The 23,061-nt window shown below is 37.2% G+C and overlaps 1 protein-coding gene across 1 annotated transcript in view; it reads left to right on the top strand.

The window, feature by feature from the left end:
* Window positions 1-18,797, top strand: part of LOC144582382 (uncharacterized) — a 47,251-nt gene extending 28,454 nt beyond the window's left edge. The window contains exon 3 of the mRNA XM_078370877.1: window positions 12,503-18,797. The gene's annotated coding sequence lies outside the window, so the exon portion shown is untranslated. The remainder of the gene's footprint in view (window positions 1-12,502) is intronic.
* Window positions 18,798-23,061: the final 4,264 nt, after the last annotated feature.

Raw genomic sequence — 23,061 nt, 5'->3', positions numbered from 1 at the left:
CACCTGACACCATTTTAAGGTAGCCAAAAGGCACAGTGTGGTTGCTGAAATTTCCTGTGAGCTATATCATGTGATGTGGGAGACTCCGGCTCCCTCAGGATCTATATTGTCATTCTAAACAATGTTCGGCCTCTTCTCTCCTCAAATAGGTGTTTTTCTATTACAAGACTGTCTTATCAAAATACATCTTTTTATAACAGCAGTAAAAAGAAAAATAGACCATTGTAGACCTTGCCTTAGATAAAAGAAAAAATTGTTTGCCCTCAAATTCAAGTTTATAAACTACCACAATGCTTATCCATCAAAATGGGTTCACAGGCCTTCATGGAGCAACCTGAATTGTCTGAACAATCCAGGAACACTGATGAATGGAGGTTGTTACCTCCCCATGTCACCAAGATCTTCCACGTCACTCTAGTTGTAGATACCAGGCTGCGTAGAGCTATCCGCTAGTAATAATTTCCAGTCACAAAAAAGGGAGGCCAAATTGTCACAGGTGATACAAAGGGAAAAGATTCTGTATAGCATTACTAATTCTCAAGAGCTAACCCAGGTCACTGGACTTTCCTCGTGTGAAGTTCAGGAATTCACAGACATTTTAAAATTAGCATTTCTCCCAGCCTAATTACTTGTCTTAACAGTCAGTCAAGTAATGTCTCATAAGCACTCCCTGGCTTGTGGTGACTCACTAAGCCTATGGGAGACTTAATCCAGAATGACAGGGTCCCCGCCCACCGGGCACTTAGCATCTAATACAAAGACAACAGACTCACACATAAGGGGAGAAATTCCATCCAGACACAAAAGGGAGGGTTTATTCTGTGTTGGCTATGTTTGGGGGTGCTTGGATTTTGCTGTCTACTTTAGGGGTGTGTGTGTGTGTGTGTGTGTGTGTGTGTGCGCGCGCGCGCGCATGTGTGTGTGAGAAAGAGAGAAGAATGAGATGCAAGATGACAAGTACTAAAAGAGTTAAGGAACTGGGAGACAAATAGTGTTTGCTGATTATCAATTTAAGGTCTCACTATTAAGTTGAATGGATTCTCCCCTAGGTGCTACTTTGCATATGGAGGTTTTACAAAGTGGAAGCTCCAAAAATCAGACTTAGCATGCACTGACCCCATGTGTATCTCCTCACACCCTTCTTCCCTGTATATTTTCTGCCCTCCAGCACCATGGCCCTTGTCCTGCAAGTATGTTTAATGTGCCCTGATATGGACTCTCCCTAAAGAGAGCCCATAGTCTGGATTTGGTGTTGCTTTTGGTAAAGCTGCCATGCTTGTTGGTTCATCTCTCCTCTCTCTTTGGCTAAATGGGAACTACTACTAGCAGAGTCGGAAGACTCACTTGTCCCTGTGGGATATTTTATCTCTCAGTCTCCATTTTCTAATCCATAAAAATATGGATAATATTCATGAGTTTGTTGTGACAATTTTAAAAATTACCTCCCCTCTCAAAAGATTTTGTATACTGTGAAACACTAATCACATATAAGGAATCATTAAGGGTTTTTATATATAACCTTTATTTAGTTTCCAGTCAAATGGTAATCACCATTTTAGACTCTTTTCAGAAATTGTCTCAACTAGTTTCCAGTCAAATGGTAATCACCATTTTAGACTCTTTTCAGAAATTGTCTCAACTTGCGGCCATACATTTAATATTCTCATGAATTGAACTACTGATTTACTTCCAGAGATCTTTAAAATTGAAATGCTGAAATAAAAGTAAATTACACCTTATCAAATGTGGCCAGGCACAGTGGCTCACACCTGTAATCCCAGCACTTTGGGAGGCCAAGGCAGGTAGATCATGAGGTCAGGAGTTTGAGACCAGCCTGACCAAAATGGTGAAACCCCATCTCTAGTAAAAATTCAAAAAACAGTCAGGTAAGATGGTGCATACCTGTAATCCCAGCTACTCAAGAGGCTGAGGCAGGAGAATCACTTGAACCTGGGAGGTGGAGGTTTGATGAGCCAAGGTCACACCACTGCATTCCAGTCTGGGCAACAGAGCGAGACTCTATCTCAAAATAATTAATTAATTAATTAATTAAAATAAAAGTCCCAGGCAGAGTCAACCTGTTAAATTAGAAAATGTATGAGCTTCTTTTAAATCATGTTTAATTATAGTTAAATATACCCGATACGAGCTTTACAATTTAACCATTTTCAAGCATACAGTTCTGTGCAAGTTCACAATGTCAAACACCCAGCGCCCCCATCCTTCTCTAGAATTATCTTAGCTTCCCAAACTGAGCCTCTGTACCCATTAAACACTAACTCTCCATTCTTCTCTCTCCCCACCCCTGAGTAACCACCTTTTTACTTTCTGTCTCTATTAATTTGGCTGCTGTGTATCTTTCATACGAGTGAAATCACAATATTTGTCCATTGTGACTGGCCTAGTTCATTTAGCATAATGTCCGAGTTTCATTATCCTATTCAAGTGTCCATTTTGTAGCATAAAACACATGAGGTTTTGTGCCAGGTAATCCAAAGCTTGGATTCCATCTCTACCACTTACCAGATACGTGAAAAACTAAGTGGTTTAGTCAAAAATATTATGGTTATGAAAATTATTTGCCCAAAACAGTGAACTGAATTTGTAAGCATACACAAACATGCACATGTGCGCGCGCGCACACACACACACACACACACACACACACACACGCCAGGGTAGCATACTTAATAAAACATATTGTTTGACTCCGCAAATTGAACACAAGCCGTCCTTTTTTGGCTATGTTTGAAGAACCACCTCTATTTTTTATTTCCACTGTTGTGTGATTCTTAACAAGAGGCTATCACAGTTTTTCAAGGGTTTACTTCACTATTTTGGGAACATTTTCAAAACTCTGCTGTACTTTCATGTAATAAAAGCATGTTTCATATAATCAGAAACAAGACATCTAGTTGGAAAAAAATTGATACTGACTTTTATAATAAAAGCATTACTGAGCTTTTACAGACTGTAAAAGAGGAATTGGAACTTGTCATGCTGAAACTATATAGTCTACATGCAGAAGCTCTGGAACACCTGAAAATGGATAACCTATATATTTCCCGCTCATTTGATCTTCAAGTATAAGAAATCTTCATGCAGCAGGGATGCATACTAGGTTTTGTAACTTTCATTAACTTTTAATTATTTTCTTTTTTCAGAAAATGTTTGCCCTTCCCATACGCAAACTCTCATTTTTGTTTACTTTATTGCTAATTCATTTCAAACAAATATGCCTTCTTTTTGCTTGTTTGTATTTTCTACTTTTAAAATTTTGTCTGTAGTAAATATTGCTTTTGTAATGAAAAGAAAAAACTAATGATAATTAAAGAATTTTAAAAGATAAATTTTCTACCAGCCCTACTTATGTGGAAATGCTCTCATAGAGTTTCTAACTTGAAACTTAAAGAAAAATGAATACTTCCACGCATAACGTTCACATTTCTCTAACTCATCTGCGTTATAAAATGGAAGACAGATAGAACATGATTAATAGACACTTTAGTTGTTTCAAGTTTTTTTCTGTTACTAGCAGTACAAAGCAAACATAGTTGCCTAAATATGATTTTAAATGTTCAAAGGAAACATATAAAGGAAAAAAATTAAACACTCTTAACCTTGCTTATGTCACCTGTGCTATATTTTTAATTAGGTCATCGTACTTAAATATTTATTAAATTAAATCTGGATGCAAAAAAAGGAGTAAGTTTAATGACAATTGATTTATCAACACCCACTGAGATGAACATGTTTTCAATAAAAGTAAGTCACTAGGAAAGACAGTTATCAAGTCAGGTAGGGGTGAAGAATTTGTAAAAACAGAGGGAGAAAATAAAAATTAGGAAAAAATAAATAAAATCTATATAATTTCTACATTGTCTTACTCCACTTTAAAGAAAGAGAAGCTGGAAATAATAAATGAAGCGTCAAGGTTCTGATTTATGCAAAAAGAGAGAGAAAGAGCTTGGTGCGGGGAGTGGTATGAGAGAGAAAACTTCAATCATGGTCAACAAAAAAATAGCATTTTTATCTCAGCTGACTCATAGAAGTTTAGATGCTGCATTTTATCTCTAGGAGGAGAAAAGCATATATTTGTGTGCACAGTAATGTTGTTAAATAAAGAGGAACACCAACCAAAATTTTTCTTTCTCCTTCTCCCCCTCTTTGGCTTCTTCTGCATCATAAATGATTCAAAGAAGGCTGAAAGAATTAGGGAATGTGACACATGAATAAACCTTGCCTGTCAGGTGTGACTGCTGAAATAAAGGTTTGGGAATCATTGCCTAAGAAGACAACTTATAATCAACTCTGTATATTTAACAGCTTATGGAGATGAAAAAAATATCAATGCAGACTGCCGATTTTTATATTTTAACCAAATAATTGCAAACGAGAATTTTCTCAAGTTCTTAAAGTAGGAGGGGATCAAGGGAAAGAAAAATATTCGAACAGGTGAGAAATTTTTACATAAAGTGGTTTCACTCTTTTGAGGTTTTTCTTAAAATAAAACAGGACCTACTACAATTTTCCACACAAAGAGGGAGTACTGACTCCAGAGTGCACAGGCCGGTGATGTGCTGACTAACAGGGATTCTCTTGCGAGCGCAAGTTAATTCCATTAGCAAAAGTGTTCAAGTTATCACAGAGAGCAGTTTGTACACTCCATAGATCTGGTTCAGCAAATATTAAATAATAGCCCCATTCAAAAGAAAAGGACAAATATTGGGTGTGTGTGACAAAGGTTCCATTCTGTGTTCATTTTAGTCGATAAAGGTATGGGGTATTTATGGTGATTTCTTTAAGTCAGATTTGAATGCTAAGCCGGATATTTATTTGACAGAGTAAAGTCCTTAAAAAGCCCTCATGTGAAGCTTTGTATTGATTTGTCGTTATATTTGAAGTCATTGCCTTTGTATCAGACTTAACAACATGTTAACATTCTGTGAAGAGAAGACCTGTTTCTACAAGTTCTTCATGGTGCTCAGAGAAGCAGGCAGAAACATTTGCTCAATCTTTGTCTCTCTCTCTTTCTCTCTCTCTTAGACACACACACACACACACACACACACACACACTTTCTCTCTCTCAATCCTCTGCAAAAATGTTAAATCCTTAAAACTTTTGAAGGCTATATAGGAAATGTCAACCAAGATTGCCCTTCGGATTATTATTTTTTTTTTTTGAGACGGAGTTTCGCTCTTGTTACCCAGGCTGGAGTGCGGCTCGCTGCAACCTCCGCCTCCTGGGTTCAGGCAATTCTCCTGCCTCAGCCTCCCGAGTAGCTGGGATTACAGGCACGCACCACCATACCCAGCTAATTTTTTGTATTTTTAGTAGAGACGGGGTTTCACCATGTTAACCAGGATGGTCTCGATCTCTTGACCTCGTGATCCACCCGCCCCAGCCTCCCAAAGTGCTGGGATTACAGGCTTGAGCCACCGCGCCCAGCCCCTTCGGATTAATTTTTTTTTTTGTTTGGTCCGAAATTTCACCATGGGCTTTGAAAAATTGCAGTAATTATCATACATACACATGCATACATACACACACATATTTATTTATGTAACTAAATTCTATAAGCATCACATAGTGTGTGCTCTGAATAAACAGTATTTAGTAAATCAGAAAGCCAGAAGAGAATATATCCTGAATAGTGCCTTTTACTTTTATAGCAAGGGGTTCTAAATTACATGTGTGATAAAAAATTATTCATTAATATTCAAGAACCCCATATTAAGAACTTAGCATTTTCAATAGGATAAGAAAATACATGTCTCTCTGGCACACTGATTTTAAAAGCACCTGTGCACTGATACCAGAGGCAAGGCCCCATGCCAGATAAGGCAAAGTTTGTACAAAGTTTGTAAGGATGTGTAGGATGCAATCCTCAATTTTCAGATGGTGTCTCCTTGGGTAATTTCCCACAGATCATGCTCACCCTCCCAGTTTTGAAGCCATTTTGCTACCAAAGGCCCCAACATGAGGAAAGGGGGTGAATAAGGAAGATGCGCCATGGTAATGCTGAGCCCTGCAGCATGGCCAGTTAGCACTCTTTTCCCAGTTGTACACCAGCCCTCACCCATGTCTGCCCATGGCTCAGGTTTCGAGGAAATCAGTGAATTCATTACCTAGTGCAGCTGGGAAAAGAAATGTCTCACAATAATACCATAGTATATGTTCTAGTGTTAACTTTGTAAATCTTAAAGACTACAATAAGGATATTTATAGTGCCTAGTTTTATCTCAGAATTGAAAAATATATGGCTCATATTGTCAAATATCCCCTTTGAAGTATGAAGCAAACATCACTGGTGATAGCTTCTTGAAGCATAATTTGAGCTAAAGAGTGTCTAAACAGCTTGCTCAACATCCACAGGCAAACCAGTGAAAGGATTAGAAACAGAAGTCATATCTTCCAACATCCATTCATTCCAGTATTTATTTTTCCAATTTTTGAAATTGTGTCCTTCATAAGCCTGCCATCAGGAGACATTCAGACAGTTACCACATTTGAATTATACCAGGTAAACCACTCTTGATATAACAGGAAGAGCTCATACTAATTTGTTTAAAGCATTATTCCTTAAAAAGTTGGTGTTGTTTATTATAGAAGACAGCATCATTTTTAATTGCTCCCTGAGGGTGTTCGGTACACACTGAATGGCCTAACTCAGCAATCTTGCTTGGCAATGTTTGATATGCTAAGTAATTTTAACCAGAAATTTTCAAGTCCTGGATGTGAGGGGGTGGTGACATAGTAACTGACAGAAGAGTGGCTATTAATAATTAGTATTTCACAAGATATTTCTTCATTTCAAGAAATTTTGATATCTCTAGTTATTCAAATGGTCCTCCATAGTGAATTTGAGTTCCTTTACTGAGTAGAAAAAATATTGATAATCAAGATTTGGCTACTACTGGCAAAATGTAAACTCTAGGAAATAATGTACCTTATTTTGAGAAGTGGATTATTGGTGTACTAAATAGAAATAGTAATATTTCAACTTCCATACCAAAAAATAACAAACACAGGAAGACTTTACTGGCTGCATCCAATCACAACAAGAAAAGGAATGAGGATTGAAATAAATGTTTGCTTAGGTTCTTTTTAATTTTTGTGGGTACATAGATGTATATATGCTAGCTTTATTATGATAGATGATTGATAGATAGATAGATAGATAGATAGATAGATAGATAGATAGATATTCTTTTTTCCAAGATGGAGTCTTGCTCTCTCACCCAGGCTGGAGTGCAGTGGTGCCATCTTGGCTCACTGCAACATCTACCTCTCAGGTTCAAACCATTCTCCTGCCTCACTCCCCAAGTAGCTGGGATTACAGGCACACACCACCATACCCAGCTAATTTTTGTCTTTTTAGTAGAGACAGGTTTTCACCGTGTTGGCCAGGCTGGTCTCGAATTCCTGACCTCGTGATCTGCCCACCTCAACCTCCCAAAGTGCTGGGATTACAGGTGTGAGCCAGAGAATAGGGTTAAAAAGAGAAGATGATAATTTGTTTATCTTCAGAGGAAAGGATTATTTCAAACCATAGCCTCTTGAGATTCTAAAATTACTCTTCTTTAAAATGGTATTTCCTACCCTTGCCTACTTGACAATCCTTTTGCCTATGGAATTATGTTGCTTCCTTCAGGTGCTGGCATTTACAAAAAAGTAGACATCCCGTTAACATGACATTTAATGTCCTTTGAGTCTCACAATTCTATGATCCATACCACTTCTAAGAAAAACAAATGCATCCATGAAGGAAAACACTCTTGATATAATGGGAAATAAAATAGTACCATATAAAACATAACTGATTGTGGAAGTGCAGACACAGAGGTGGGCAAACATTTGGCAAGCCCCACCCCCTTTAGCTGAAGCAACTTCCATGATATTAAAGGGCCAGCACATTTTTCTCCCTTTATTTTCCTCTTTTTTTCCTTATAGGAGAAAGATATTTAACAACTAGTATACTCAAAAGCAATCACATTAAAAAAATAATTTAGAAAGATACCATACACATCTAGGGAAAGGTAGGCTAAGAGAATAACTAAGAAAAACTTAAGTTTATACATCCCTGGCACAGAGACAGCCAACAACAATCAAAGAAAGAAAACAAAATAATACAGAGCACCCTGGGGAAAACAGGGGTCTGATTTCCACTTACCACATCATAAAATTCAAACATCTAGTTTTCAACAGAAAACAAAAATCATACAAAGAAACAGGAAATATAGCCTGTGCAGAGAAAAATAAATAAATAAGCACAAACTGTCACTGAGAGAAACTAGATGAAGACTAGATGAAAACTAGATGAAGACCAGCTGCCTTAAAGATATGCAAAGAACTAAAGAACAGCATGGAGAAAGTATAGAAAATAATGCACAAACAAAATGAAAATATCAATAAGGAGCTAGAAAATTTAATAAGAAACTAGAAAGAAACCCTATATATAAAAAGTACAATTACATTAAATGAAAAATTTATTAGGGGATTCAAGAGCAAATTTAAGGAGACAAAAGAAAAAAAATCAGTAAACTTGAAGATAAAATAGTTGAAATGATAAAGTCTGAGAAACAGAAAGAAAAAAGATTAAAGAAAAGTAAACAGAGCCAATTAACCTGTGGGACACCATCAAGCAGACCAACTCATGCACTGGGGGAGTCCTAGAAAAAGAAGAGAAAGAGAAAAGGGCAAAGAAATAATTTGAAGAAATAGCAACTGAAAACTTTCCAAAGTGGATTAAGGACATGAATATAAACATCCGGGAAGCTCAAATAACTCTATGATGTATAAATTTAAATAAATCTATACCAGGACACATTATAATCAAACTGTCAAAGGACAAAGAGGACATCTTGAAAAACAGCAATAAGACAGAAGCAACCTGTCACACGCCAGGGATCCTCAATAAAATTATCAGCAGATTTCTCATCAGAAACCTAGGGAGTCAGAATGTAGTGAGCTGAAAGAAAAGAAAATGTCAACCGGGAATCCTATATGTAGAAATGATCCTTCAAAAATAAGAGAGAAATTAGTATTCCCAAATAAATGAAAGCAGAAGAGTTCATTGTCATTGGTTCTGCCCTGCAAGCAATGTTAGAGGAATTCCTTCAGGTTGACATGAAAAGATGCTAGACAGTAACTCAAAACCATAAGAAGTAAAGATCAGAGTAAAGATAAGTACATGAGTAATTATAAAAGCTAGTATTATTGTAACGTTATAACTCTGCTTTTTGTTTTCTACATGATGCAGGAGATTAATGTATGGCAAATCATCAGTCTACATTTTGGTGCAACCCAAATGTCCACCAAAAGATGCATGAATAAACAAGATATTATATAAACATACAATGGTACATTATTCAACCTTAAAAAGGAAGGAAATTCTGACATATGCTACAACAGAAGTAAACCTTGAGAATTGTGTTCTACAGATATAAATTTCTACTGGAGGTGGTGCTGATGGTGGTGATGATGTCATTACTCTCATTATTGTTATTAATACTGTCATTAATCTAAGTTGGCATGAGACTGAAGAGTGGTGAAATGGAAAAGGCTGAGGAGCAAGACAGATGTATATGTGAACCCTGACTTCTGCACTTATAAACTATGTGGCTAGAAAATTCTACTTTTATTATTTGAGCTTCAATGTTCTCATATATGAAACAGGAAATATAATACATTCCTTACAGAATTACAGTAAAGATTAGAAATAATTTGGGTGAAGTGTCTGGCAAAGTGCCCAAAATTGGCACACAGTACATGCTCAGAAAAGAATCATTATCATTTTAGTAGCAATAGTATAAATTGTTGCAAATAAGGAATAAAGATAACCCACAGAACACAATATTTGGTACCTAGTAAGTACACAGGAACTATCCGTTCATTATTGTCATCACAACCCCAAGATACCTTCTTGTTTCCTTCCATTTCTCTTTTCTCTGTTTTTACTTCCAATCTAGGTGCAACGCAATCAGTTATCCTAGACAAGATCTTTTAAAGACAAGTTTTCCTGCTATCCTTTTTCCCGATAAATTTATTTCCATTTTAGCAAAATGTACTTGGTCTAGAATAACTAATTAGACATAAATATGAGTTAGTACACCAATAAGTTCAAAATATTGATTCTCAATGCATTGTTGCTTACTTCTCTTCAAATATTTAGGAATCCACACAAAAGAAAATTTAAGTTCTTTTTTCTTCAATCAGAAATATGGGTTTTCTGTAGTTCATCTTAAATAATCAATATTTGTCAACACTTCTGTTCCCTCCAGAGGGTAGTAATTAGAATTGAGTAATAAATTAACATTAATGTACATAAATGTAAATGTCATATGTATCTTGTAAAATAAACATCTGGTGAAAATCGAGTAAATCTATACATTATAAAATGGAAAGCATTTTTCAGTGTTTCTTAAAAGCCTAAATAACTTTTATTTCCTTCCTAAAATTGGGGGCTTTCTGAGTAACATCATTCTTAGTTTATAATCTTTATATTTTTCCATGGCTCTGCATTTTCCCATCCTTACTTTGCTCCATATGTCTGAAATACAGTCATTAAAAACAGCAAGCTTACGTTAATTACCAGAGACAAGTGTTAATGGATTTTAATTTTGCTTTATTAGAATTTATGCAAATTTCACTGTGTTGAGATTCCAAATAAAATCCTTACAGTCACAACTTTCTCTCTCTCTCTCTCTCTCTCTCTCTCTCTCTCTCTCTCTGTCTGATTCCAAATAAAATCCTTACAGTCACAACTTGTGTGTGTCTCTCTCTCTCTCTTTCTCTCTCTCTCTCTCTCTCTCTCTCTCTCTCTCTCTGTCTTTCTTTTCTGTTGACTTTACTTTGTAGAAAAGAATGGGAAAAGTTTGCATTAGTACTCAGTGATGGGAACTGTTGATAGCAATATTCTTTAATGAGAAATAGGTGTCATAAAATTTTCTTTAAAACTGAGTGAGTTTGATAATTTGTTAATTAGTACTGATGTCTTTTCTCTATAGGTTCAAATATTGTTACACTTTCTGATCCAGCTGCTTTTAACGGTCTTAATGGCTGTTTTTGTCTTGACCAAAGTATGTGCATTGTTATACACTTAATAACATTCTTTTCCTTCCGCCTAGTACAGCCTATGATACAAGTTTATTGGAAAGTTGTTCTGGTAACTCAATAAATACTCTGCTAAATGGAGAAGAATATGAGAATTTTAGATGTATGCTCAGCTCTAAATTATTATTTCTGTATTATCCAGGAGACATAAACACAATGTTGAGCTTTCTAATATTCAAAATTATTCAAACAGACTTTCTATTTTCATAGCTTTTCTTGAGATATTAAGGTGGCTTTATTCTAAAATTAAGATAAAATTTTATACTTTTCTGTAGTTCTACATTTTCAGTATTTTAACAGGCTGAACCTGTTATTTTCACAGTTGGAAAATAGTAAGTTCTTTAAAAATAGGTTCTTCTTTGTTGGGAATATCCATTTCAGGTTTGTGTACCCAATTCTATATCTTTTTAAATCTTATTTTTTAATTGATGAATAATAATAGTACATATTCATGGGAAGGTAGTGATCCTTCAATATATGCACAACGCATAGTGATCCGATGAGGGTAATTAGCATATCCGTCAGCTCAACCATTTATCATTTCTTTGGGTTGGGAGCTTTTTCCAGAGCACTTTGACAGAAATTCTAAGTTATAAATTCTCATAACATAAAAATGAAGCACTATTATCCCAATTTTCCACATTAGGAAACCAAAGTGCTAGTGACTATCATTCAAGCTAGTACAACTTATAACTGGCAAAGGCTACACTGGAACAGTTTTGCCTAACTCTAAGCAGAATGTTCTCTTCTACCCTAAATATCTCAATAAATGGAATTCAGTCCTGAGGTTACCAAAACCTGCTTGCCTGAAGTAACTTCTCAAGTATCTGCATTTGGTGATTTTAAAAATATGTCCATTGGCCAGGTGCCATGGCTCACGCCTATAATCCCAGCACTTTGGGAGGCTGAGGAGGGCGGAGCACCAGGTCAGGAGATTGAGACTATCCTGGCCAACATGGTGAATCCCTGTCTCTACTAAAATACAAAATATTAGCTGGGCATAATGGCACAAGCCTGTGTAGTCCCAGCTATTAAGGAGGCTGAGGCAGGGGAATCGCTTGAACCTGGGAGGCGGAGGTTGTAGTGACCCAAGATCATGTCATTGCACTCCATTCTGGTGACAGAGCAAGACTCTGTCTCAAAAAAATATAAAAATAAAAATATGTCCATCCATTCTCTGATCCATCTTTCCTCAGGAAGCTAAATGTAATTCCCCTGTCCTTGAGAGCAAGCAGGCTGAGATTTAGTAACTGGCTTCTAGTAAACATAACACAAATGAAATGAAGGTGTGTCATTTTCAAGATTAGGTTTTGAAAAGACTGTGGCTTCTGTCTTTGGGACTGTCTTGGATACTCACTCGGGAAACCATCTGCTTTGTTTTGAGGACACTCAGCCAGCCTTGTGGAGAGGTACTTTTGGCATGGAACTGAAGCCTCCAGCCAAGAGCCAAGGGCACTGTCTCCTCTCAAGGTTCAGTCAAAGCTTCAAATGGTGCATCCTCAACCAGTGAACTGACTACAACTTCAAGAGAGGCCAGGAGCCAGAAGCACCCAACTAAGCCACTCCCACACTCCTGATCCTCTGAAACTGTAAGATAATAGAGGCTTGTTGTTTCAGGCCACTATGTTTTGGGGTAATTTGTCATGCAGTCATTGATAACTAACATAATGTGCTTGTCCAAACGTGTCATTCTTAGAGACAAGTCAATAAATCAGGGAGAAGAGGGCCCAGGGGTCCATTAGATATTCTGGCCTTGGATATACAAAAAAGGCAAAAAAAAATTGAATATTCAAACAGCAAATGGAGAAGTGGATCATATGACTTCTTGGGGCTCCACAGAGCTAGCAATGCTCATGGTTAACAGCTGGGCCTTGGGATCAGAACCTCCTGGGTTGAAAAATCATCTCTAATGTTTACTGTGTGACAAATACAAATTATTTTGCCTCCCTGTGTCTGTTTCTTTGTGCAGAAAATGGAAATATTTTACAACTTCACAAAGTTCTTGTAAAGATTAAATGCATGAAAAGCAGCTCTTAATACCTAGTAAAGCCTCAATAAATAAGAGTTATTGCAATTAGTACTAGTAGCAGTAGAGTTGTAGGAAAGTAGAGAAGGAGTGGAACTTTGTGAGAGCAATGCTTTGAGCCCCATCAGGCCCTGGCTCCCACCATATATTGAAGTCACCAGACTCAGGAGTCACTAGGTCATATGGGACCCAAAGACTCTATGGCCCTGGGCCATATGGCACCTAGGGATTTCCAGATGCCGATAATCTGGAAGCCAGTGAAGTCACCCAGTTAAGTCACCCATCTGAAGTCGTTCATCCCACAAAGCATGTGTTTAGAGTTCAGTGGTTGTTCAAATGGTATGCAAACCAGGATTATGTGGGGTTGGGGCAGGGGTACAAAAGATTCAGAAGGTGATAAGAAAATAGGGTAAAAAGAAACTCAGGCCAATGACCAAGTGCAAGATGTAGGTGAAGCACAATTGCCCTGCTGCTACCGTTCAGAATGTTAGCCTGTTTCTTAGGACAAAGAGCAAAGTCCCTGTTATACAGAAGAGCCTGTAATTCAGCTTTCAAGGATGAGTGTTGTAAGACAGAGACATGATGTGTTATTTAACCCTGCCCACAGTATCTGTCCAGACTTCTACCACTTATGCCCGATTAAGAACTCTCTTCCTTTTAAAGAGGAGATGCAAGGCCCTCTCTAAAATGACAGTGCATAATCTAAAAAGCAGGATTTGGAAATGGCAACAGTACCCACCATTATAATTAATGCCAGACGTCTTCAAAGACCTTCTTTCACCTACAAATGAAACTAATTATTAGTCTTTTTCTCTGGGAGTCCTTCACTGTGTGATGCAGGAGCAGCAACAGCTGGGTCATCCCTTGCAGTTTATTCTCAAAGGCCTTTCAATAAATCTGTTTTGAATTCTATAGCCCACCCTCCCCCACTACCTAAAAGAAAGATTCAGGAAATAGAACCTAGTAAAATGATTTATAGCAGCCTACAGTCTGGTGGGGAACATGCCGGCATTGAGGCAACGAGTCCAGCCCCTCCTTTTCGGTGCCCAGGTGTAAACAGTGTTAACAGAACCAGGTACAAACCACGGTGCTTCATCAAAACTCTAAGGCAAAGAACTAGAAAATGAAAGACCAGAGCTAACCCTTTAAAAACATATGTATAGACCATTTAAGGAAATAAAAGGATTTGAAAGAATTTTAGGACTGGAATGGATCTTTGAGACTCTCTTAGTTCAAGAGAGTCATTGTTCAATTTCTCTCCCAGGCCACGTGCCACCTGCCAACCTCGAGTCAAAACAGTAAAAACTGAGGCTGCAAGACCTTGAGCGGTTGTCTCCATGCCAGGCAGACCAGAGGCCAGTTCCTTTGATTGCTAATCTTATTCTTTTCCTACTCCATTAAATTTTAAAAATTGTATTTGTTTGTGCGCTTGGATGGGTAGTGTCCAAAATTAGAATAGCTCTTTCTTAGACATGGCTCTGCAGGTACTGCTCCTCACCTGGCTTTTCACCTCCGAGCTTGAAGATAAGGACTGTCAATGCCATTCAGGCCATCACCGTGCCTAAATTGTTCTTTTAATGTGCACATTTATAAAGACAAAAAAAAATGCATTGAGAAAAACTAAATCCACATCTGGAATATATGCTAGTTACTAGAAAGCTAATCTACAGTTACAAAGACTCTTCATTGAAAGGCAGTGTGTTTGAGATTCTTTCATCCTGCAAAAGGTGTAGATTAAGCCCTGAGAAAAGAATGTCAGGAAAGTATCTCTAATTTGTTCTGATTCCTCCTCCTCCCTCATCAATTTCTTATTTGTTCTCTGATTGACTTCTATTTCCCAAAATATCTTTATGGATATCTGAAATCATCCTTGTATAAGAACGAATATACTATCGTCAGATAATTCTCATGCGTTGCAATTGTTGGAAATTTCATTTTTAAACTACACAGACTTAGGTATCTAATTGAAATTCTGCTAGCTCTAATCTTAATTCCTAGCTGCATAATTAATGCAATTGCTTGCAAATGTGCTCTGCAAGTGCCCTGCAATATAATGTCTTCTGTGTTGCTTGCACTAAGAGAGATTTTATAAACCTTCCTTGCTTTCAACAAGAAAAAAAAATTGTCTGAGTTGAGTGGTGCCCAGGAAAAAACTAAAATCACTCTTTCTCCTTCAGAAACCTTTTTTGTTTATTTGTGCCCGTTGGTTTATTATTAAAACTCTACCTGCAGCCTGCAACTGGGCAGTATTGGCTTTTAAAAATGTGTTTTCCTGTTGGTATCTTTGCCTGACTATTCAGTCCTTACCCTATTCTTTGTATTTATTCATGAAGGAATATCTGTTACTTGCTCCAAACTCCATGCTCCTAAATTCCAGAAACCCAAAAGCAAAAATAGAATTGAAGAAGATGAAGTGAAACAAAGAGAAAGAAATAAAAAGAGAAAAATAAGAATGAGAACATACCCAAGGACAGGGTTCTTTCCGAACTTCTCTCTTCTCGCTGCTGCAGCCAAGGCCATAATCTGCTGATAGTAGGGAATGGGACACAGACCAAATGGGATGCTGGGTGAGACAAAGATCCCGTGGGAAGAGAGAATGACAAATCTTTCATTGCAAAGATGTCAGCACTCATTTGAAGAGATGAGGGATTTCATAGGAATAAGGCTTGCCACCCAAATTCTGGTAACTTCCCTCCTATATTTGTAACATCTTCTAAAAGAGTAATTTCTAAATGTAAGGATATTGTAAGAATCACCTGGGGAGCTGGTTAAATATACAGATTCCAAACTCTTCTCCCTAGAGATGCTGATCAACACCAACAAGTCTCTGGTGAGGCTCAGGAGCCTGGATTTCTAACAAACCCCAATGTGATGATTCTGATTTAGGTAATCCCAGAACTACAGTTTAAAAAGTATGTTTTGCAATAAAACTGCCCATTTCTGGAAATAAATTTAAAAATAAAAAGATAAAAGGAAAAAGTTACTTGTTAAAAGGATTTTTCTTTTCTCCCCCAAATCCGAAGTTCTTAAAAATATATGTAAAAAACCAAAATGTGTTAAAATTCAGATAAACGTGAACTTGAAAATCTATTTTAATAGAATCTGTGCAGATCATTTAACTTATAGAAAGAATGTAAAAGATCGGGAAGTCCATTCTTCTAAAATATAACTTTATTATGCTGTTTACAATTTTATTTTTTTAAAGAGTATACTTATTTTCCTCCAAAAAAGTCGTACTATCAAATACTTCTTTTTACCCTTTTCATGAAACAATTCACAGCCAAATACATTTAGCACATTAGGTCTTTGATCTCCAATTTCAACTAACCAGTAGGGTAATAGTTACATTTGAGGTCACAGTGAGGTCTTGACCTCTCTTATGGCTTTTTTCTTCAAGGAAATGTCCACTCTCATCATTGACTTTTAAATAACTCACTAGGTGCCCAAGTTTTAATACCTCACATTGGCGCAAATAAATCTGTGCTTTAGCAACATTCACTAAAATATTATTTTACTGCTTAATTTCCTAATAGAGTCTAGATAGGAAAACTCACCGAGATTTTTTTTTAATGATTTCTGTAAAAGAGGTTCAATTCTTGAGCAGCAAAGGCAACACATGTATTTTCATACCATAAGACTTTCTATGTACGTTTTATATGTGTACAAATATAAATAGTCATTTGACGTTGTAGTATCTTTATTTCTCAAAAAGTTGCACTATTCCTTTCGTAAAATAGTATATGATCAATTTATTGTAAAAACTAACCTTACATTCAAAGCCTACAATAGTATATTTAAAGATAAAATTATATATCGTAAGTTAGAAAAATCTCATTCAAAAATGTTTTATACAGTCAAATGCTCTTGTTTTTTGTTTTCTTTAGAAAGTTTGGGTGAGATTTGGCATGTAGAAATTTTGCTGCCTGATTTCCCCATCACTCATTACAGCTGGCGGAGAGTTCATAAAAGAATAGAGATATCTGTCAAAGCACATTAGCAGTTGCAAGGAAAGAGACAAAAGAAGAATGCCACCATTATTATTTATAGTTGTTCATTGGGGTGAGTTGAGTTTTACTTTTCCCTACCTGAAAGGTGGAGAAAATATGTCCTCACTACATATTGCATTTATAACCCCATACCGGGTTGCAATTCATTTCAACATCCAGGATAGTTTTAATATGTTCATCTCCAATAAAAGTGAGCACCGTGGATGCCAAATTAAAAATCCTTTGGGGTTGTTCATTGCCTACAGCATTCTAAAAGTAAATATATCTCAATTTTAAAAATGGAATTTTAAAAAGTAGTTATGTGAATCAGAAGACCTATATTAGAGTATGGTTGAATGATACTAAGCCAGGTAATCTGGAGAAGATAAAATGGTGAGCACAGATACAAGCTCCTCATCATCACAGAGCCTATCTACTGTAGAAAGCAGATCTTAATCAAATTTTCACCAAAAAAAAAAATACGGCGTAAAGGTTAACTATACATGGTAAACTAAGATTTGTGTATGAGAATTTGGTAAAGAATAAACTAATTTAGAGGGTCAGAGAAGGCAACTAAAAAAAGTGATCTGTAAGTTGGGCTTTGAAAGGTGAATAGGAGTTAACCAGATAAACAGTTAACCAAGGAAGAGTCTGGGAGGAGAAGCAGAGGGAAGTCCATGGATGGAGACAACATATCTGTGGAAACCTAGTCCAACAGGAGCATAGCTATCCAAGAGAAAGCTCATGTGGCTGACACAAAATGATTCTGGGGCCTATAAGTAGGACACACAGGACCTTGCATATTGTATTCAAGATTCTGGTCATTTTCTTAGAATTGGGGCATTATTGAAAGGTTTTGTGTGTGTGATTGTGTGTACACTCTGACAACACAGACTCTGGAGGAAGGATCATTCATGACTGTATTTGTACTTCAACTCAGTCACTCTAGCTGCGATAGGGAGAAGACATTAAAAATTGAAGTGGGGATCAAACTACCTGTGGGGACTGGATGGAAAGCTAATACCTTGATCCACGGAAGCGGTGATGAAAAATTGGCCCAAGATAATTACCAGGGAGCAAGTTGGGAATGAAACTGTGTCCACTGTCCCTATGGGCCATCCATCCATTCAACTCTGAGCCAAAGATCCAGTTTGAAGGGGAGAAACTAGGTCCTGTTGATTTTGAGCTGTCTTTGAGATAACCAAGTAGAGTAGACATCTGGCTAATATAGCTTAGAGCCCCAGGGTACACCAAGGCTAAAATTATTTGAGTTGTGGGGATGTTCTCAAGGAAATATAGGATTTTCCTATATGGAGACAAAGGGACATTCCAGAAAGAACACTTGTAATACCACTAAAGCAAGAACGTGTAGAGTTTGTTCTTTCATTAACTGCTAATGCAAAGTATTTTCTTTTATAACACAATTTAATCAAGACTTTTTAAAAATTAGGCCCTAAAAGGCATTAACCTATTATTCTCTTTCCTTCATCTAATGGAATGTTAATTTTAGAGTAGGCTCACATAAAAGATGAAGTAACCACAAAAAAAAGGGTGAGTTCCTACATCCCATGAAATTTACAACTTGCCTTTTTTTATCATCACATTTTATCCAAAAATGTGTAGAATTTAAAATGCCTTGTAAGCTCCTCAACTATTTCTATAATTTGTTAAAATATTTGATAGATTTTCTGCCAAATATTTTGATTTTTTTTTTTTTTTTTTTTGAGGCGGAGTTTCCCTCTTGTTACCCAGGCTGGAGTGCAATGGTGCGATCTCGGCTCACCGCAATCTCCGCCTCCTGGGTTCAGGCAATTCTCCTGCCTCAGCCTCCTGAGTAGCTGGGATTACAGGCACGCGCCACCATGCCCAGCTAACTTTTTGTATTTTTAGTAGAGACGGGGTTTCACCATGTTGACCAGGATGGTCTCTCTCTTGACCTGGTGATCCACCCGCCTCGGCCTCCCAAAGTGCTGGGATTACAGGCTTGAGCCACCGCGCCCGGCCTTGATTTTTTTTTCTTCAAACCCATTGTCACCAAACTCCAGTTTAGGCATCCATAATTCACTACTAATAACAAAAAACAGGGCCGGGCGCCGTGGCTCAAACCTGTAATCCCAGCACTTTGGGAGGCCGAGGCGGGTGGATCATGAGGTCATGAGATCGAGACCATCGTGGTCAACATGGTGAAACCCCATCTCTACTAATAATACAAAAAATTAGCTGGGCATGGTGGCGCGTGCCTGTAATCCCAGCTACTCAGGAGGCTGAGGCGGGTGGATCACGAGGTCAAGAGATCGAGACCATCCTGGTCAACATGGTGAAACCCCGTCTCTACTAAAAATACAGAAAATTAGCTGGGCATTGTGGCGCGTGCCTGTAATCCCAGCTACTCAGGAGGCTGAGGCAGGAGAATTGCCTGAACCCAGGAGGCGGAGGTTGCGGTGAGCCGAGATCGTGCCATTGCTCCAGCCTGGGTAACAAGAGCAAAACTCCATCTCAAAAAAAATAAATAAATAACATAACAAAAAACAAAATGTGCAAGTGAGTTAATTCTTTATTAAATTAGCTTATATGCAAATTATTCTTTTAATTAAGGTCAATCTCATTGATTGCATTCAAATTCACTTCCTGGAGAGGAAGAGAAATATGTAGAATTGCAGTAAACTTGCAGGGGGAAATAACAAAGCTTATCTGTATCACAAACCAAAGGGTGTCAGATATGTTAATGTCATCTTTCACCTGTGCTGTGGTAGAAAAAAATTGAGAACCACTGCTCCAAACATCAAAATTTTGAAACCTCAAATAAAATGTATGAACAATAATACACTCATTCTTCTTTTTATGAAAGTCAGAAGAAAAATATTTTAGATGCTTTATTTTATAAGTCATTCCAAATAGTAAACTAATTTATTTTCCAGATACAAAAAAATAAACTTAAAGCAGCATTTACTCTCTCTCTCTCTCTCTCTATATATATATATATATATATATACACATATGTATATATATGTATGTATATATATATATTTTTTTTTCATTGAGAACAAACTAACAAGTACAGGTAGAATTACTTTCTGTAAACTTGCAAAACAAAACAATTGAAACATTTAATTTAATTTGTTGTGACATGAAAGAGAATGCCATCAATACAGATCATTTAACTGAACACACAGTGAAATTATACCCAAGAAACTGGCTAATGGTTTCAGTTTTTATGTGGAAAAACCTAGAACACAGACTATGTCCTTAATACATTTATTATCGTGAGATTATAAAAAAATAAGTACTGCATGTATTGTAAGACAGATTTTTATTCAGCTTAAAAAGTTTCCCATAGGACTTTCACAGGATTTCCTTTTTGACGTAAAGTTTATATTGTTAGGATAAACTCTGGAAAGGATAGCATATATTTGTTTGTTTGGTGTTTTGGTAGGTGGGGTTATTTTTGTTTGTTTTTTTGAGGTAGGGTCTCACTCTGTCACCCAGACCAGAGTGCAGTGGCACAATCTCAGCTTGCTCCACCTCCTGGGCTCAAGGAATCCTCCCACCTCAGCCTCCAGAGTTGCTGAAGTTGTTGATATCACAGGCACACATGACCATGCCTGGCTAATTGGCTAATTTTTTTTTTTTTTTTTTGTAGAGAGGGGATTTCACCATGCTGCCCAGGGTGGTCTCAAACTCCTGAACTCAAGTGATCCACCCACCTCAACCACCCAAAGTGCCGGGATTACAGGTGTGAACCACTGCGCCTGGCCAAGATAGCATATATTTAGATGCAAAGACAGTAGATTCTAACATTTTCTTACACAATGCCAGGCTGTAGTGCAGTGGCACGATCTCGGCTCACTGCAACCTCTGCCACCTGAGCAATTCTCCTGCCTCAGCCTCCTGAGTAGCTGTGATTACAGATGCCTGCCACCGTGCCTGGCTAATTTTTGTATTTTTAGTAGAGACAGGGTTTCACCATCTTGGCCAGGCTGGTCTTGAACTTCTGACCTCGTGATCCACCCACCTCAGCCTCCCAAAGTGCTGGGATTACAGGCGTGAGCCACCACACCTAGCAGAATAATATTTCTTTATTTCAATGAGTATATTATTCTAAAGTGATTAGGTTTTAAAGTTACTATTTGAGAAATATTCTTCTGTTTAGAAACACAAAAGTTTGCCATTCCTTTAGAATAGTTGCCATACAATTATCAATTTAATCAATGTTTGAGCACCCTCCAGGTTTAGGTTCTACTCTATATTCAGAAGATCCAGAGATTTTAAAATAAATCATTCCTGCTATCAAGGGCCAAAATCTATTGGGAGAAAACATTTAAAAAAAAAAAGAGTACTTACTCTATAGAAGCAGAGTAATTGGAGTGGGAAACCAATAGGGTGACTTTATTGTGATGTAAATTCTGAGTATAAATTTGAAAAACAAACATGAATTTAGCAGATATATAATTTAAGGATAGGCACTCTAGAGAGAAGGCAGAAGTAAATGCAAAGATGGTGAAGCCGGAAAGACCTCCATGTGTTCATGGAGCGGTAGGTATTTATGGATGATTGGAATTCAGGATAAATCTGAATAGCATAGTATCAGAAAAGTAAATGTGCAAGTCAAATACAAGGACATATGCCACTCAGTAGACCACAGAAGGCCATTAAAAAGTTTGAACAGATCTGAGTTCAAGTCCTGGATATCCTTGTTAATTTTCTGTCTCATTGACTTGTCTAATATTGACAGTGGAGTGTTAAAGTCTCCCCCTATTATTGTGTGGGAGTCTAAGTCTCTTGGTAGGTCATTAAGAACTTGCTTTATGCATCTGGGTGCTCCTATATTGGGTGCATATATACTTAGGATAGTCAGCTCTTCTTGTTGCATTGATCCTTTTACCATTAAGTAATGCCCTTCTTTGTCTCTTTTGATCTTTGTTGGTTTAAAGGTTGTTTTATCAGAGACTAGGATTGCAAACCTGTTTTTCTGTTTGTTTGTTTTTTGTTTTCTTGTTGATTTGTTTTGTTTTGTTTTGTTTCTTACCATTTGCTTGGTAAATCTTCCTCCATTCCTTTATTTCAAGTCTGTGTGTGTCTTTGCATGTGAGATGGGTCTCCTGAATATAGCACAACAATGGGTCTTGACTTTTATCCAAGTTGCCAGTCTGTGTCTTTTGATTGGGGCATTTAGCCCATTTACATTTAAGGTTAATGGATATGAAGGACCTCTTCAAGGAGAACTACAAACCACTGCTCAAGGAAATAAGAGAGGACACAAACATGGAAAAATGTTTTATGCTCATGGTTAGGAAGAATCAATATCATGAAAATGATCATACTGCCCAAAGTAATTTATAGATTCAATGCTATCCCCATCAAACTACCATTGACCTTCTTCACAGAACTATAAAATACCACCTTAAACTTCATATGGAACCAAAAAAGAGCCCAAATAGCCAAGACAATCCTAAGCAAAAAAAAAAAAATAAAGCTAGAGGCATCATGCTACCTGTCTTCAAACTATACTACAAGGCTACAGTAATCAAAACGGCATGGTACTGTTACCAAAACAGAGATATAGACCAATGGAACAGAACAGAGGCCTTGGAAGTAACACCACACATCTAAAACCATTTGATCTTTGACAAACCAGACAAAAACAAGCAATGGGGAAAGGATTCCCTGTTACTAAATGGTGTTGGAAAAACTGGCTAGCCAAGTACAGAAAGCTGAAACTGGACCCCTTCCTTATACTTTATACAAAAATTAATTTCAGATGGACTAAAGATTTAAACATAAGACCTAACACCATAAAAACCCTAGAAGAAAACCTAGGCAATATCATCACATAGGCATAGGCAAGGACTTCATGACTAAAACACCAAAAGCAAAGGCAACAAAAGCCAAAATAGACAAATGGGATCTAATTAAACTTAAAAGCTTCTACAC

The sequence above is a fragment of the Callithrix jacchus genome, chromosome 4 (assembly GCF_049354715.1).
Source record: "Callithrix jacchus isolate 240 chromosome 4, calJac240_pri, whole genome shotgun sequence".
In the NCBI taxonomy this organism is placed as follows: Eukaryota; Metazoa; Chordata; class Mammalia; order Primates; family Cebidae; genus Callithrix; species Callithrix jacchus.
Note: the sequence above shows the minus strand (reverse complement) of the source record. Positions and strands in the feature narration are given on the sequence as shown.